At 35.2% G+C, this 15425-nt stretch overlaps 1 protein-coding gene and 1 pseudogene across 9 annotated transcripts in view; both read right to left on the bottom strand.

Annotated features, from left to right (window-relative positions):
• The window catches only part of MARCHF1 (membrane associated ring-CH-type finger 1), an 899266-nt gene that overhangs the window by 438257 nt on the left and 445584 nt on the right, over nt 1-15425 (bottom strand). The window lies entirely within an intron of this gene.
• On the bottom strand, nt 6774-6874 carry LOC131508277 (U2 spliceosomal RNA; annotated as a pseudogene).

The raw sequence follows: 15425 nt of genomic DNA, 5'->3' as shown, positions 1-15425 counted from the left end.
CACATCTCCGGAGGCAAGGGAAACAAAAGCAAAAATGAACTACTGGGACCTCATCAAAATAAAAATCTTCTGCACAGCAAAGGAAACCATCAGTAAAACTAAAAGGCAACAGACAGAATGGGAAAAGATATTTGCAAATGACATATCAGATAAAGGGTTAGTATCCAAAATCTATAAAGAACTTATCAAACTTAACACCCAAAAAACAAATAACCCAGTGAAGAAATGGGCAAAAGACACGAACAGACACTTCTCCAAGGAAGACATCCAGATGGCTAATCGACACATGAAAAAATGCTCAACATCACTCATCATCGGGGAAATAGAAATCAAAACCACAATGAGATACCACCTTACACCTGTCAGAATGGCTAACATTAACAACTCGGGCAACAACACATGTTGGCGAGGATGCAGAGAAAGAGGATATCTTTTGCATTGTTGGTGGGGATGCAAGTTGGTGCAGCCACTCTGGAAAACAGTATGGAGGTTCCTCGAAAAACTAAAAATAGAACTGCCCTACGACCCAGCAGTTGCACCACTAGGCATTTATCCATGGGATACAGGTGTGCTGTTTCAAAGGGACACATGCACCCCCATGTTTATAGCAGCACTATTAACAGTATTAACAGTAGCCAAAGTATGGAAAGAGCCCAAATGTCCATCGATGGATGAATGGGAAAGAAGATATGGTGTGTGTATATATATACACATATATATATACACACACATATATATATACACACACACACACATATATATATACATACATACAAGAGTATTACTTGGCAATCAAGAAAATGAAATCTTGCCATTTGCACCTATGTGGATGGAGCTGGAGGGTATTATGCTAAGTGAAATTAGTCAAAGAAAGACAAAAAACATATGACTTCATTCATATGAGGACTTTAAGAGACAAAACAGATGAACATAAGGGAAGGGAAACAAAAATAATATAAAAACAGGGAGGGGGACAAAACAGAAGAGACTTATAAGTATGGAGAACAAACTGAGGGTTACTGGAGGTGTTGTGGGAGGGGGAATGGGCTAAATGGGGAAGGGGCATTAAGGAATCTACTCCTGAAATCATTGTTTCACTATATGCTAACTTATTTGGATGTAAATTTTGAAAAATAAAAAAATGAAATAAAAAAAAAAAGAAAAAAAAAATAAACCAGACATCTGTCCTTGCTTTGGCTCTAGAGCCTTCCTGAAAATTTGACCCTGAGCTTCATATGGCCACCATCATAGCTTTAAGATGGTAAATCTTATATTCATCTTATGATTCACCCATTACCATCATTCATAACTCCTACCCCAATCCTTCGCTACAATCTGCCATTTACTGAGTCAGGGTTGCATATAGATAAAGATGCTACCCTGGGAAGGCGGATTCATCCAGCTGGGGTGCATGGGATCTGTAGACTGTCTCCAGATGTCACCTCCTTTACAGAAGTTTCTGCTTCAGCTCCAGAAAGCCACCTTGCTTGATGGGATGCCCCTTTGGAGACAATCCACATGCAGTGACTAAGGATGCAAAGAAGGAGGGGGTTGAAGGCACAAGGACTGCAGCCAGTTGTGGGGCACTCTGATGTGCAGAATTTTCTCCTGAGCTTTCAGTTTGGTCAGCCAAAGCTGTGTTGGGTCTGCACTGCAGACACTCTCTCTGTCTCTCTCTCCTTTTTTTCCCCTCAAGTGTTGATGTCTAGGAAACATCACAAACCCCAAACTCATCTTAACATCTGCTCCAGAAAACCCAACTTGCAATACTTGGGGACTGAGGCAATACCTATAATGTAATCTGTTCCAAGTCCTATTAACTAGAGGCATAGAAAGGCATAGATATAACGAGAACATGTTATCACTTGACTAGAAATCCAGTATTACTCCTAATTTTCCATCATGCATCATGTCCACAGACATCCATGACAATTTGGTTGATTCTGGCCTTGCAAGGATTAGTAGCCATCTAAAGTGATTAGATGCAGCTAGAAGGTAAAAATCATAAAATGACTTGTATCAATTATTAATATCCATGGGACTCCAAGCACAGGTTGCTGGCTCACCCTTCCATCTTCATAAGCCAATTCTATAGTATAATTCTAGATGTACAGCTAAAATATAAAATGTTGTCCTACATGCATAAGCAACACTCACAAAAGCTGTGTCTCAGGTATATAGCATGCCTCTCTGATTTCTACATTAGCCTCTACCCCTAAAGATTTCAAGAAAATAAAAAGTCTCATATGTTTTCTCTACCTTTACAAAATCTCTGGTTTTCTCCTAATTTTCTCTGAACTCCTGGTTACTGGCCAAATTTCTTCCTTGGGCTCTTTGTCATGAAAATTTATGAATTATTTTAGGTCACTAACTGGAGAGTAGCTACTACAAGAAAGAAAAAAGGTAACTAAAAATTTCTGCTGTCATATAAAACATTTTATAAGTAGCATAATACCTATGATTGTCAATATGTTTGGGGTTCATAATGTTGGATAGGTACACGCAGGATAATTTTCAAATGGTATAAAAATCAACACAAATACTATTTCTAAATTAGCTTATTTAATAGTTAAGTTACAAAAATCTTCTATGTCTTAATTATTAACTCAGTCCTGGCAATGCTACAATTTCAGATCTTTATCTCAGTTGCAAACTTCATTAGTTCTTTAAAGTAACTTATTAGCAACTCAATATTTTGCATATGAACTTAATTGAAAATTGCACTTTCCCTGTGTACAGCTAGTTCATTGAGTTATCTTGACATTTCAAAGGATGAAGTACATTTTAAAAAAGGGATACATTCACAGGTATATCATGAAAAATTATTAGAATATTCTGCTTCTTTTTAAAATATTTTTTAAAGTTTATTTATTTTGAGAGAGAGGGAAAGCATGAGTGTGGGGTGGGGGAGCAGAGAGAGCAAGAATCCCAAGCAGGCTTCTTACCATCAGCACAGGGACCCCAAAGAGGGGCTGGAACTCATGAACTGCAAGGTCATGACCTGAGTTGAAGTCGGTGCTTAACCAACTGAGCCACCGAGGCACCTTTAGAATATTCTGCTTCTTAGTTTAAGGAACAGGCTTTTATCTAGAAAAGGTTTCTGTCTGCCTTAGAGAATCTGAACTTGGCTTGGTCTTATAGAAGAGCCTGAACAGAGTCAACTTTCTTGCTGAGTAGACAGTTCAGGGTCCCACAGCCTTCCTACTCTTAAGTCTCTGCTATAGAAAACATGAAACCCAGCTCTTCATTCTGGTATTCTCAGTACATCTAGAGAAAAAGAAAAAACCTAATCCCATAGAGCATCAAATTAATGCTATATCATTTATACTAAAACATTAATTTCAAAGTTTATTTTTTATAAAAATATAACATGGAAAATTAGTTCAAGTAATTCATTCATTCAATAAAATTCAATAAATATATATTAGACATTGTTCTGAGCACTTGGCATATCAGCGCAAAGACAAACAGACAAAAATCCCCATCTTCACCCCTCAACACCCCAAGGCATATTTTCTGTGTCATGTAGGGAGACCTTATGTTCTAGGATTTTGTGTGTTTGATTTTTAAATGCCCTGTGTACTATCAAGGCTAAATTCCTCTACTTGTCTTTAAATGACCTGTTAATCTGACCCCACTATATCTATCCAAAACAGACGCTGTTATATCATCCCACTCTAGCCCTGGTTTTCTCCTAACATTAGTCTTTTTGTCAACTCCATGTGTTAGCCCATGGTGTCATTTTTGCCTATCCATTGCACCTGTATGTAATTTAAAATAGTATCCTCCAGAAAAGTTTCCTGACTCCCCTAACCCAAGACAATTTATGCCCATCTCCCAATTTCTAATGAAACTTAGTTTACATAAATATATGTGGATTGGTATACATTACATAGATCGGTATTAAATAGACTGGTAGAATAGATGATGCTTACATTCATTTTGTGTTCCCCAGAAGGCTTAAGATGATGCTAAACACAAGTGGACAATCAATGTTGATTCATTTATTTTTAGATAATCTTGCTAACTTACCTGATTATGGTCATGTTTTTAATGTCACCATAGCATCTTAATAGTTCCTCTCAGTAATTAAAAAAATAATTAAAATTACTATGATCTATTTTCCATGGGATGGATTTGCATTATTAATAAAAATGCCCATTTCACTGCAACCTTTTGTTGATATGTTACATCTATACACCGTTAGAAAATCTACCACGTTCTACAAAGATAAATAAATTCTAAATCTGTATTTAAATATACAGAATATATTTACAGAATGTATGTCTTTGCCTTTCATGCAAACTTGTGGGATATGAATGAAGATAGCATATTCAGTGAACAATGAATATCTGAACATTTTTGCATTAGCATGTGTACAAAGAAATGGTGTAAATGAGGAATAATACATCAGAAAATTTTGCCTCATGAAAATGCTCAACCTAAATTCACTTGGAGAAAAGTATTTCACTTTATGTAATAACTTACTAATAATATGGTCTAAAAATTCCAGACTTAAGCATTTTTCTTGTGTGTGTTACTCCTTTCCAATACTTAGAGTAGGAAGATCATGAACTATGGTTCAAATACCCTGGTACTTATGGTAGCCAGAATAATGTTTCCATACAGATGTCTATGTCTGAATCCCTGAAACCTATGAATTCATGTTAGCTTATGTGGTAATGGGGGGTTCTGACAATATGATTAAGTGGAGGACCTGGAGATGGAGAGACTATCTTAGATTATCCAGGCCAACCTAATATAATCACAGAGTCCTTATAAAAAAGAGGCAGGTGGGTCAGAGTCAGAGAAGAAGCCAGGACAACAGAGGCAAAAGTCAGAGTTCTGTGGAGCCACAAGCCAAGGAATGCATGCAGCTTCTAAAAACTAGAAAAGCCAAGAAAATTGGTTCTCTCCTTGAGCCTCCTGAAGGAACACAGTCTTGTGGACCAATTTTAGATTTCTGACATCCAGTACCAGAAAAGTAATAAATTGTGGTATATTGAGTCACTAAATTTGTGGTAACTTTTTATACTAGAAATAAGAAATTAGTAGAGTACCTTACATTGTCTAGGATCCTTCTAGGTAAGTTAGTTTCCTTTTGTATATGTTGATTATCTTATTTTTTCTATTACATAGAGAGAGACTAAAAACTGCTTTGTAGTCACTATAGTTTCTTAGAAGACAGAGAAACATATGATTTAACTGTTTCTATTTCTGTTGACTATTATCAAAATCCAAAGGGATATAGTAATATTTCCCAGTGTGGACTTCTCTGCTTTCATCTCCAGCCATCACTGCTCTCCTTTGATTGCATGCTTTGCCTTCTTACTACTTTCATTTCTTTGTCACATTGTGTCTTCCACTATAGCACATTACAAATCTACAGTGAGGTACAAAACCAATATCTAGCTAGAAAATTAAATGCATAAAACATACAATAGCATCTTAATCTAAATATTCAATGTCCTAAAATGTCATGACATGGTACATTTTACATTTTAATGGTTCATTAACAATATTACTGTCAAATAAGGTAGTGTCATTAGCAACATTGTTTTTTCATATTAAGAAGCAAATTCAGGGGTGCCTCAGTGGCTCAGTCGGTTAGGTGTCTGACTTCAGCTCAGGTCATGACCTCATGGTTCGTGGGTTGGAGCTCTGCGTCAGGCTCCATGCTGACAGCTTAGAGCCTAGAGTGTGCTTCAGATTCTGTGTCTCCCTCTCTCTCTCTGCTCCTTCCCCACCCCCGCTCACACACACACACACACACACACACACACACACACACACACACTCTCTCTCTCTCTCTCTCTCTCTCACTCTCTCTCTCTCTCTTTCAAATAAATAAATAAATAAATAAATAAATAAATAAATAAATAACATTAAAAAAAGAAGCAAATTCTTAGAGGTTAAGCTAATTGTAGCTATCCTAATATAGTACTAGAGAGCACATTCATTTTTATTAGAAAGAGCCATCTTCTAAGAATTTAATACATGTCTAGTAGTTTAGGAGTTTGTAGGGCAAAACTTCAATTCCTTACCTATACGAAATTTATAATCAAGTTGTGAAAACAACTCAAGTTAGTGAAACAACCCAGGTTAGTGAAAAGTATCTGATTAATTTCCAGTTATTTCAATAACGATGATATGCATAAAAAATTAGAGAAGGATCAAGGTGAGCTTGTTTCTCAAAAAAGGCTAGTATAGTAGAATAACAGAAGTTAAGAATAAACAAGAAGAGAAGTCCACACTTAATGGAGGAGTCAGCAGTAACTTGCAAACACCATGGAAACTCGAGCAAGGAAACGAAATTATGAAAGCATAAACAATGATTAGTATAATGGTTTGAGGAGTGTGGAAGTCAAAAATCAGAAACACCAAGGCTACTGGAGGGTGAATGGGGAGCAAGATTTTAATCCTGGAGGGATTTAATCCTGGAGCCCCATCTGAGGGCTCCATATTATATTATATGAGGTTCCTGTAGTCCCTGTTCTGAGGCTTGACTATTATAAATGACTCTTATTATAAATGATAAAATATACTAATTTATATGATTATTTGTATTATATGAATGTTTATTAAAGTGCATTTTCAAGGAACTTATCTAAAGAAACCTACTTCTTCTTGACGTTATAACCTCACCTTGATGTCAGCTCTGTAGAACACTATACAGGGGAGGCAATGAGCCAAGTGACTTTTAATTAATTTAAAAACTACTATGGTTATTGAAAAAGCATGAGATGTCAAGTCTTAGACAGAATCAAGTTTAAAAAAAATGAAAGCACATAAAAATATTACTTCACTAACTTTGAGGGTATTCTGATAAGAACAGATACTACACTTGATCTTAGCCAAAAGGCCGAGAAGCGATACTTTGAGGGTATTCTGAAAAAAGACCTAAACTTAACTGAAACATTAGATGAAATAAGTCAAATTGATCTCAAAAGAAGAAAAAAAAAGGAGATAAAAAGGATTATTATTTCTGGAAATAGTCAACTGTATCTGCACTTGTACTTCAACATATCTGTAATTTTGTCTTTAAATCTACCTCTCATCAGCCCCTACTCTTCTTCTGATGCCTTTAACCCTTGGCCTGAACTCTCATCTACAAAGCAGGTTGCTATCTAGATGAAAAGAACCATGAACACAAGTGTAAGTAAGCCTGTGGTAAGGCAAGGGATAGTAGAGTTGAAAAATATGTCTATTTAAGGAAACAGGATTCTTCCCTGTGGAAAATACACAGGCTGAAACTAAACCAGAGCTAATACCAAAAAGGAAAGGAAAGTCTTGGCAAAATAAGAGAGAGAAAAGTTCTGTGACTGATTGTAACTAGTTCCGAAATGAAAGCTTCAAGGGAGTAAGGATTGCAACCCAAGAACTAAGGAAGAGAGTACAAGAGAAAAAAAGCAGAAAGATAAAGCAGAAAGGAGACCAGACTAATTGTTGAAAGCACACACTACAATTCATAGCTTGCTTTCTGGGTCCTTTCTGCCTGGGTAGGTTAGGTGGATAAGTCAGGTGAGTTTGAAGATCTAGGAAGAGCTTAGATCAGCCCAAAATATCACTTAGGAAAGAAGCGTTGGACTCAGGGCTGGAGCTCCCCATATATATGCTACTTCAACAAGCTATAGCTACAGGTACCTTAGAATGACAATTTCATAAGCAGACAGTCCCTAGGTTACTATTTCAAAATATGCTACACACTGTGAATTACAGAAGTCAACACTTTCATAAAGTATTTCCTGACTGTGTTTCTTCATTCTTCATTTCATCATATAATTTAACATTTTTAGCAGACAGAACATTTCTTAAATCTTGGGAAACAGTCATTAGAAGCAACAAAGATTCTATTGATCTCTTATCTCTTTAAGACTCCATGAAAATTGCTTGCTTTTCCCTAAATAAACATTAAGACATGAGAAATATATATTTAAGTGTGCTCTTTCAAATTTAAAGTCATATTTGCCATCTCCTGAATCAAAGTTGAACACAGTTTAATATTGTAGATTTTATTTGTGAGAGATTCACACATTCTTTTATTCTTTCTTTATCCTATATAATCATGTAAATTGCAGAAAATATCAATACAAAGACATGCAAAATGTGTTCCTGTATAACTTTCTCATATAATTTTTGTAACATTTACTCTAGAATCTTAGTTGTATGCTAACTTGTTCATTGTCTTAACCTCAGATTTTTTGGCTATGAGGAATTCCTGAACAAAGAACAATTAAAATTCCTAAAAATTAAGCACACATTAAATATAAGACTGAGTTATTAAGAGGAAAATGTGAGCTTTATTTCTCAGCATGCTCACCATACAACAAAAAGGGAGTCCGCGTTAGGCACATAGCTGTATTAATAAAATATTCACCATTGTACCTATGTAGTAATCATTATTTAGCTCAAATACTGTGACCAATATAATTTACATATCCTCTCAATAGCTATGGGCTGTATGTACTTTGAGAAAAGTACAAAAGGCAATGGGGTGTGAAAGACACAACCTCTATCAGCTGTGTCCCTTGTCTTTCATTACAGCACAATGCCAAATACAATTGGTAGAAATTGGAAGGTCCTTCTGAAATCTTTCTTGGGAACACAGAATTGCCAGATGAGCACCAATGAGTTTACTTTTTGAAATTGTGGGCCAAGAACAAAGACAAGTTACTAAAAAGAAGAATGTGAACCAATCTATTTTCATCAGGCAATAAAGGCTAAACATTACAAAGGGGAAGAGGAAGACAAATGAAGGGGAATGACATGAAAGGCAATGTCATGTCCACTGGGAATTTTAAAGTGGTCTTCTACCTGCTTATTTTTCAGCTTCTACATTCTCATGAGCTTGGAGCTGAGCTATAATTTGGACTGTCTTCCCCCTCCTTCCAGCCACTTGTCAGAATTTCACTACAAGGTTCTAAACAAATTGCATTTCCTGATACTCTCCTTTATCTTTCTTTAAAAATAATTTTTTATTAGTATATAGCATGCCTTCCTGTTGGGTGAGCCCCATGGCCAGTGTGGTAAAGCGCAAACATCTCAGGTTTCAGAATCAGACTTGGCTTAATTCTGCCAGTGACTTGCTGTATGGCCTCAAAACCTTACTTAAGCCTTCCTTGTTCTCATGTGTAAAATGCTAATAATACTATATGTTTCATCAGTGGATAGTGAAGCTACAAGATGAAATATATAAAATGCTGAACAGTAAATTCACTGTTCACAGTAAATTCACAATGATTTTTAGTTCTCTGTACTTCTTTCTCTTTCAATTTCTGGTTTTCTTTTCAAATCAACAAAAACATAATACCAGTGTTACAGTTAGCATACTAGGAAGTCATCAGGTTCCTATTAAATCTATAGTCAATAGTGAACCACAGTCCATATACATTCATATACTCAATGTCTTATATCAGAAAGCAGCAAACTACAGCCTACAGTCCAAATCCAACTCACTGGTTGTTTTGTCTAGTTCATGAGCTAAAAATGGCTTGTACATTTTTAAGCCATTAAAAAAATTTAAAAGAAGAGCAATATTATATGAAATTGAAATTTTGGTGTTCATGAATAAAGTTTTATTGGAATATGTTCAGACTCACTTATTTATATATTGACTATGCCTATACAGTTATGCCACAGTGGCAAAACTGCATATACAAGACAGAGGCAGTATGAGCCACAAAACCAAAAAATATTTACTATGTGGCCCTTTACAAAAAAAAGCTTACTGACCCCTGTCTTAGATTAGTAACAACAGAGAACTGAATCAGAATTATTCATGAGCAAGCTAGTGCCCCATATTTTGATGCTTATTTCTTAAAGGCAAAAATCAATGTAGTTCTAACGATACTGTGTATATAATAAGGCATATATATATATATATATATATATACATATATATATACACACACACACACACACACATACACAGAAATAATTAAAAGACATAGGTTCTGTGAATGGTAAATCATTTCTAACTTTTGTAATTAAAATTTCACTTAAAATACAGTAGGGAGTTTTAGTTCTTGCAGAAATCACATAGAATATTAAGATATAATAATTAAATTCCCAGTAAATAATTTTTAAAGAATTTTTTAAAAGTCTAGTTTTAGCTTAACATAAACCCAAATATTTTGGTGGTAGTTTAAAGAATTCAGCATTTACAGTTCCATGACAAAACTTTCTAGGAAGACTGATATAAGAAATCTCATTCACTCATTAAAAATAAATAATCAGAAGGAGTAAAATATAATGAGGTGACATTTAGAGATGCTTAAAACCAATTTTATCATTTGTCCCTTTCATGCTCTTAGGTAAAAATAAAATGCATATTTAAAAATATGGATAATCATATGCAAAGCTCTTTCAAGAAGTTTAGTATGCACATTGTCTTGACAAGTTCTCTTCTTTTAAAAATAAACTATAGCCATGATTTTATTTATTGCTATCAAATACTTCTTCATAAAAATTTAGAAATCTAATAAACAATGCCTTAAATTAGTGCTTCTGAAACGATGTGCATGTGACCCACAGAGGAATCCTATTACAAATGCAGGGACGGATTCAGTAGCTCTCAGGTGATGCTGGTCATGCCTTAAGTAACAAGGTCTAAAAATACTGGCTTCTAACACAGAGACAAAAGATAGCATGGTCTTGCTTGAAAATTGATAGTTTGTGTATCTTATATAAATTCAGAATATAATCCCTTCCTTTGGTGTTTGACTTGGGGATTTCAAAAAACTATTAAAGTGGTTTTTTTATTATTTTTATTTTTTTAATGTTTATTTATTTTTGAGACAGAGAGAGACAGAGCATGAATGGGGGAGGGTCAGAGAGAGAAGGAGACACAGAATCTGAAGCAGACTCCAAGCTCTGAGCTGTCAGCACAAAGCCCAACACGGGTTTTGAACTCACAAACCATGAGATCATGACTTGAGCCGAAGTCAGAAGCTCAACCGACTGAGCCACCCAGGCGCCCCTAAAGTGTTTTTTTAGATTCCACATATAAATGAGATCACATGGTATTTGTCTTTCTGTATCTAACTTATTTCACTTAGCATAATGACCTCAAGCAGTTTTCGTAAAAGGCAACATTTCCTTCTTTTTATCGCTGAATAATACTCCTGTGTGTGTGTGTGTGTGTGTGTGTGTGTGTGTGTACACATGATCTTTTCTTTATTCATTCATCTGCTGATCATCACTTAGGATGTCTTGGCTATTGTAAATAGTGCCACAACAAATATGGGGGTGCATACATTTTTTCAAGTTAGTGTTTCATTTCCTTCAGATAAGTGTCCAGAAGTGGAATTGTTGATCATATGGTAGTTCTACTTTTAACTTTTGACAAACCTCCTGTTTTCCAGAGTGGCTACACCAATTTATATTCACACCAACAATGCAAATGGGTTCCTGTTTCTCCACATTCATGCCAACACTTGTTATTTCTTCTCTTCTTGAGGGGTAGCCATTCTAACAGGGGCCAGGTGATATTCCATTATGGTTTTGATCTGCATTTCTCTGATGATTCATAACAAAGGCCCTTTTGATATACCTGTTAACATCTGTATGTCTTTTTTTGGAAAATAGATCCTTTTCCCATTTTTTACTAGGATTGTTTTTGTATTTTTTTTTTTTTGCTATTGAATTGTATGAGTTCTTTGTATATCTTGAATATTAACTCCTTATCAGATATATAAATTACAAATACTTTCTCCCATTCATTAGGATGCCTTTTCATTTTGTTGATAGCTTCCTTTTCCTGTTTAGAACCTTTTTAGTTTGATGTAGTCCCACTTGTTTATTTTTGCTTTTGTTGTCTTTGCTTTGGTGTCTCATTATATTTCTTCTTTCTTTCTTTCTTTCTTTCTTTCTTTCTTTCTTTCTTTCTTTCTTTCTTTTCTTTCTCTCTCTCTCTCTCTCTCTCTCTCCCTCTCTCTTTCTTTTTAGACAGAGAGTGTGTGCGTGTGTGAGCGGGAGAGCGGGGCAGAAAGAGAAAGAAATAATCCTAAGCAGGCTTCATGTTAAGCACTGAGCCCAACGCAGGGCTCAATCTCATGACCCTGGATTCATGACCTGAGCTGAAATCAAGAGCCAGTCACACAACCAACTGAACCACCCAGGCGCCCCTCATGATATTTCTTATTTGTAGGAAAATATGGGAATTTGGACAATGAAGGTGAGACACAGGTATCTTTTCATTATTACTAAAATTTACTTATGGAGAAAGTTAACTTCTGAAACTGTGTATGAATGATAGCATTAGTCCTAAAATTTTTCCTAATCCTTATTAAACATTAAGGAAAAAAGAATCTGTGAGAAAAATACAGTGTTTTGAATGAAAATCTGGTAACAGGAAAAACTTCCCAGAATAATCTAATGATATTATGAAAATTTCTGTCATATAATATAGGGCCAAAGTTAGGAACTCCACTTAAAAAAAAAAAATTCAATGGCTCTCATTACTTTGAAATGCAGCCACATTTTCCAGCAGAACATGCATGTCCTTAAGGATCTGACTCCCCCTGGCCACTATATTTTCTCGTCACTCAAGCATTCACTTCACATGCCCATCTTGTCAGTACCTGTGCTATGCTTCTCACTTCTGCACCTTTGCATATACTGTTCCCTGTCTCAAACACTTCTAATTACCTGTAAAGTCTCACTCTCCTTCAAGACCTAATCCTTCCAGTTGAAGTCAGATGTTTTCCATTTCCCAATTCCCCTCCTTATTCCTCTGTTACAGCACTTAGGCCATTGCTGGAATTATTTGCTCACAGTAAATGAGGAGCCTCTGTAGCATCAGAATATAATCATGTTTATACCCCAGTGCCAAGAACTGTATATTATGATAGATACTTAATCAGTGTTCAGTGAATTGATAAATAAATGAAAGGACTTTCATTTTTATATAAAATATCTTATAAACTCTAAAAATTCAACTATTTTGTACATAGATGTCAAAAGTCTTGCTCAAAAATTGTCACAAGTAGAAAGACAAGGACACGTGATAACTAAATTCAATATGGCATCCTAGCTTGGATCCTGGGACATAAAAATAGGTATGAATGGAATAAGGGGTGATTTTTTTAAAAAAAATAACCTGTAGTGAATAGGACAGTAGCAATATCAATTTATTAAGTTTTACAAAAGCAATATGTAAAAACTACAATTATGTAAGATGTTAAATTAGGGGAAACTAGGTGATGAGCATATGGGAACATTCTGTACTATCTTCATAATTTTTCTGTAAATCCAAAATAATTCCAAAGTAAAAAGGAAAATGCTGCTCAAGTCATAGTCCTAAATCAGATTTTCTCAACTCATTCAGTCACTTAATAAGTTTCTACTTAATATGTCTACCATCTAGTGAGGGCTCAAAAATATTTGTTGAAATAACCACTGCCACATGAATACCGCAGCACATGATCACTTTGCATATTGGAAATCCCATCATTAAAGTCACTCACTACTGAACAGAACAATGAAGGAAGCCAGCACTGTTGCCAGAAGGCCACTGTTTGAATGAAGAGACTAGACAGTAGGTTTTCAGCTCATTTGTAAATTAGCACTAAGATTTTTATATTAGTTAATTGTTCTGCTAAGAAACAAATAAAGGTGATACAAGGAGAACATTTTCTATAAGGGCAACAAAATAAAAAAGATTGCCATAAAATAGATCCTGTTAGATATAGGATTTTAATATATGATATGCAAATCATTTTGAATAAATCGCATAATTTATGTGTTGAGATACCGGTAAGTGATTTGGGGGAAATGAACAAATAGATCTAGAGTGGCAAAATGACCTTTTATCGAACGTATCTAAATAAGCATTTAAATAATATGTTTCTCATTCAGTTTGACATAACACCTATAGATCTGTGTCCTCATCAAAGGACTTCAAAACTACACATATTAAGATGGTTATACATTTAGCCAAAATAACTATGTGCTGAGTCAAAATGAATCTCTGCTTCTACCCATCTCATTTGACCTAGGATATTTGTCTCCATTACATCCAGATTATGAGAAAACTCAGAATATTATTTTCACTTTTCCTCCAAATATATAAACTTCATGTGGCTTTTATTACTTAAATAACTATTTTCGACTATTAAAGAATGGTATTAAGGTAAATAGAGTTTATGCATTTTTAACACACATTTAAATTTGAATTTACCAACAGAAACTTCAGAGTTATAGCTGAGAATAGTCTTTCTTTGGGAAAAAATCATCACTGTGTAATTAAACCATGATACTAAGTTCTAAAACATTTATTAAACTCTATAATCATCAATGTAATGTAACAAATTTCCTTTTTGAAATTCTGTGTACATGTGTAGTAACTAATGAGAAATTGATATGAGCAGTGGTTTTAGGAGTTCTTTTAGCTAAGCTCATGCAGCCAAGACAAAACTAGTAGAAAACTGAGTAGATGGCAGTCTGTTGCCCAGGAAAGCATGCCATCCACTGGCTTCAAATTTGCCTTGATGAAAAGTTCCAGCCAAAATGCCAGGAATTTATTTGCTGTCAAGTCAAGAGCTTGGCTCTTTGCTACTTTTTTTTTTACACCTTTTATTGTGTTGTAGAAGAAAAGTTATGAAGGAGGAAAAGAAAATATCAATTGATGGAGCATCCACTTCTACATACAAACTAAACTCTCACTTTCCTTTAAAAGAAAACTTGCTTTTTCAATTGTTCTCAGTCAAGGAAATAGCTCTTATTATTGAGTTTCTCAGGCAACTTAAAAAAGTTTTTAAGTCATTTTTGACAATTTATATCTTTTCTCCCAACTTCCAACTTGTAAGCAAATCCACTCTTCTATTGGATATGGTGAATCTGAGCAGCTCTCTGTACATCCGCATGTGTTACCCAAATACTGATCTGAATTATTTCTTTTCCCAGACTCCTGCAATAGCTTCCTAACGGGCTCTCTGTTCAATTCATGTTTCTTTACAGTTTATCCTCCATACTACATTCAGAAAGCCTTTAAAAAACCCAGATAATTTCCAGGGGTGCCTGGGTGGATCAGTTAAACGTCCGACTCTTGATTTCCGCTTAGGTCAGGATCTCGTGGGTTTGTGGGTATGAGCCCTACATTGGGCTCCACGCTGACAGTGCAGAGTCTGCTTGGGATTCTCACTCCCTCCCTCTTCCTCCCTCTCCCTCCCTCTCTCTCCCTCCTTTCTCTCTCTCTCTCTCTCTCTCTCTCTCTCTCTCTCTCTCTCTCTCAGAATAAACAGTTAAAAAGAATTTAAAAATTAAAAAAAATTTTCCAATAACGTTTAGAATACAGATCAGAGTCTCAAAATAGTTTGACAGACTCTGCATGTCTGGACCCTAAATATGTCTCAACTCCATCTTTCTCCCATGTGTTTCAGTCATACTTGGTAGATCATTCTAGAATATTACTGTCACAAGGCCTT

The sequence above is a fragment of the Neofelis nebulosa genome, chromosome 3 (assembly GCF_028018385.1).
Source record: "Neofelis nebulosa isolate mNeoNeb1 chromosome 3, mNeoNeb1.pri, whole genome shotgun sequence".
NCBI lineage: Eukaryota > Metazoa > Chordata > Mammalia > Carnivora > Felidae > Neofelis > Neofelis nebulosa.
The sequence above is the reverse complement of the archived record's forward strand: the minus strand, read 5'-3'. Positions and strand labels throughout refer to the sequence as shown.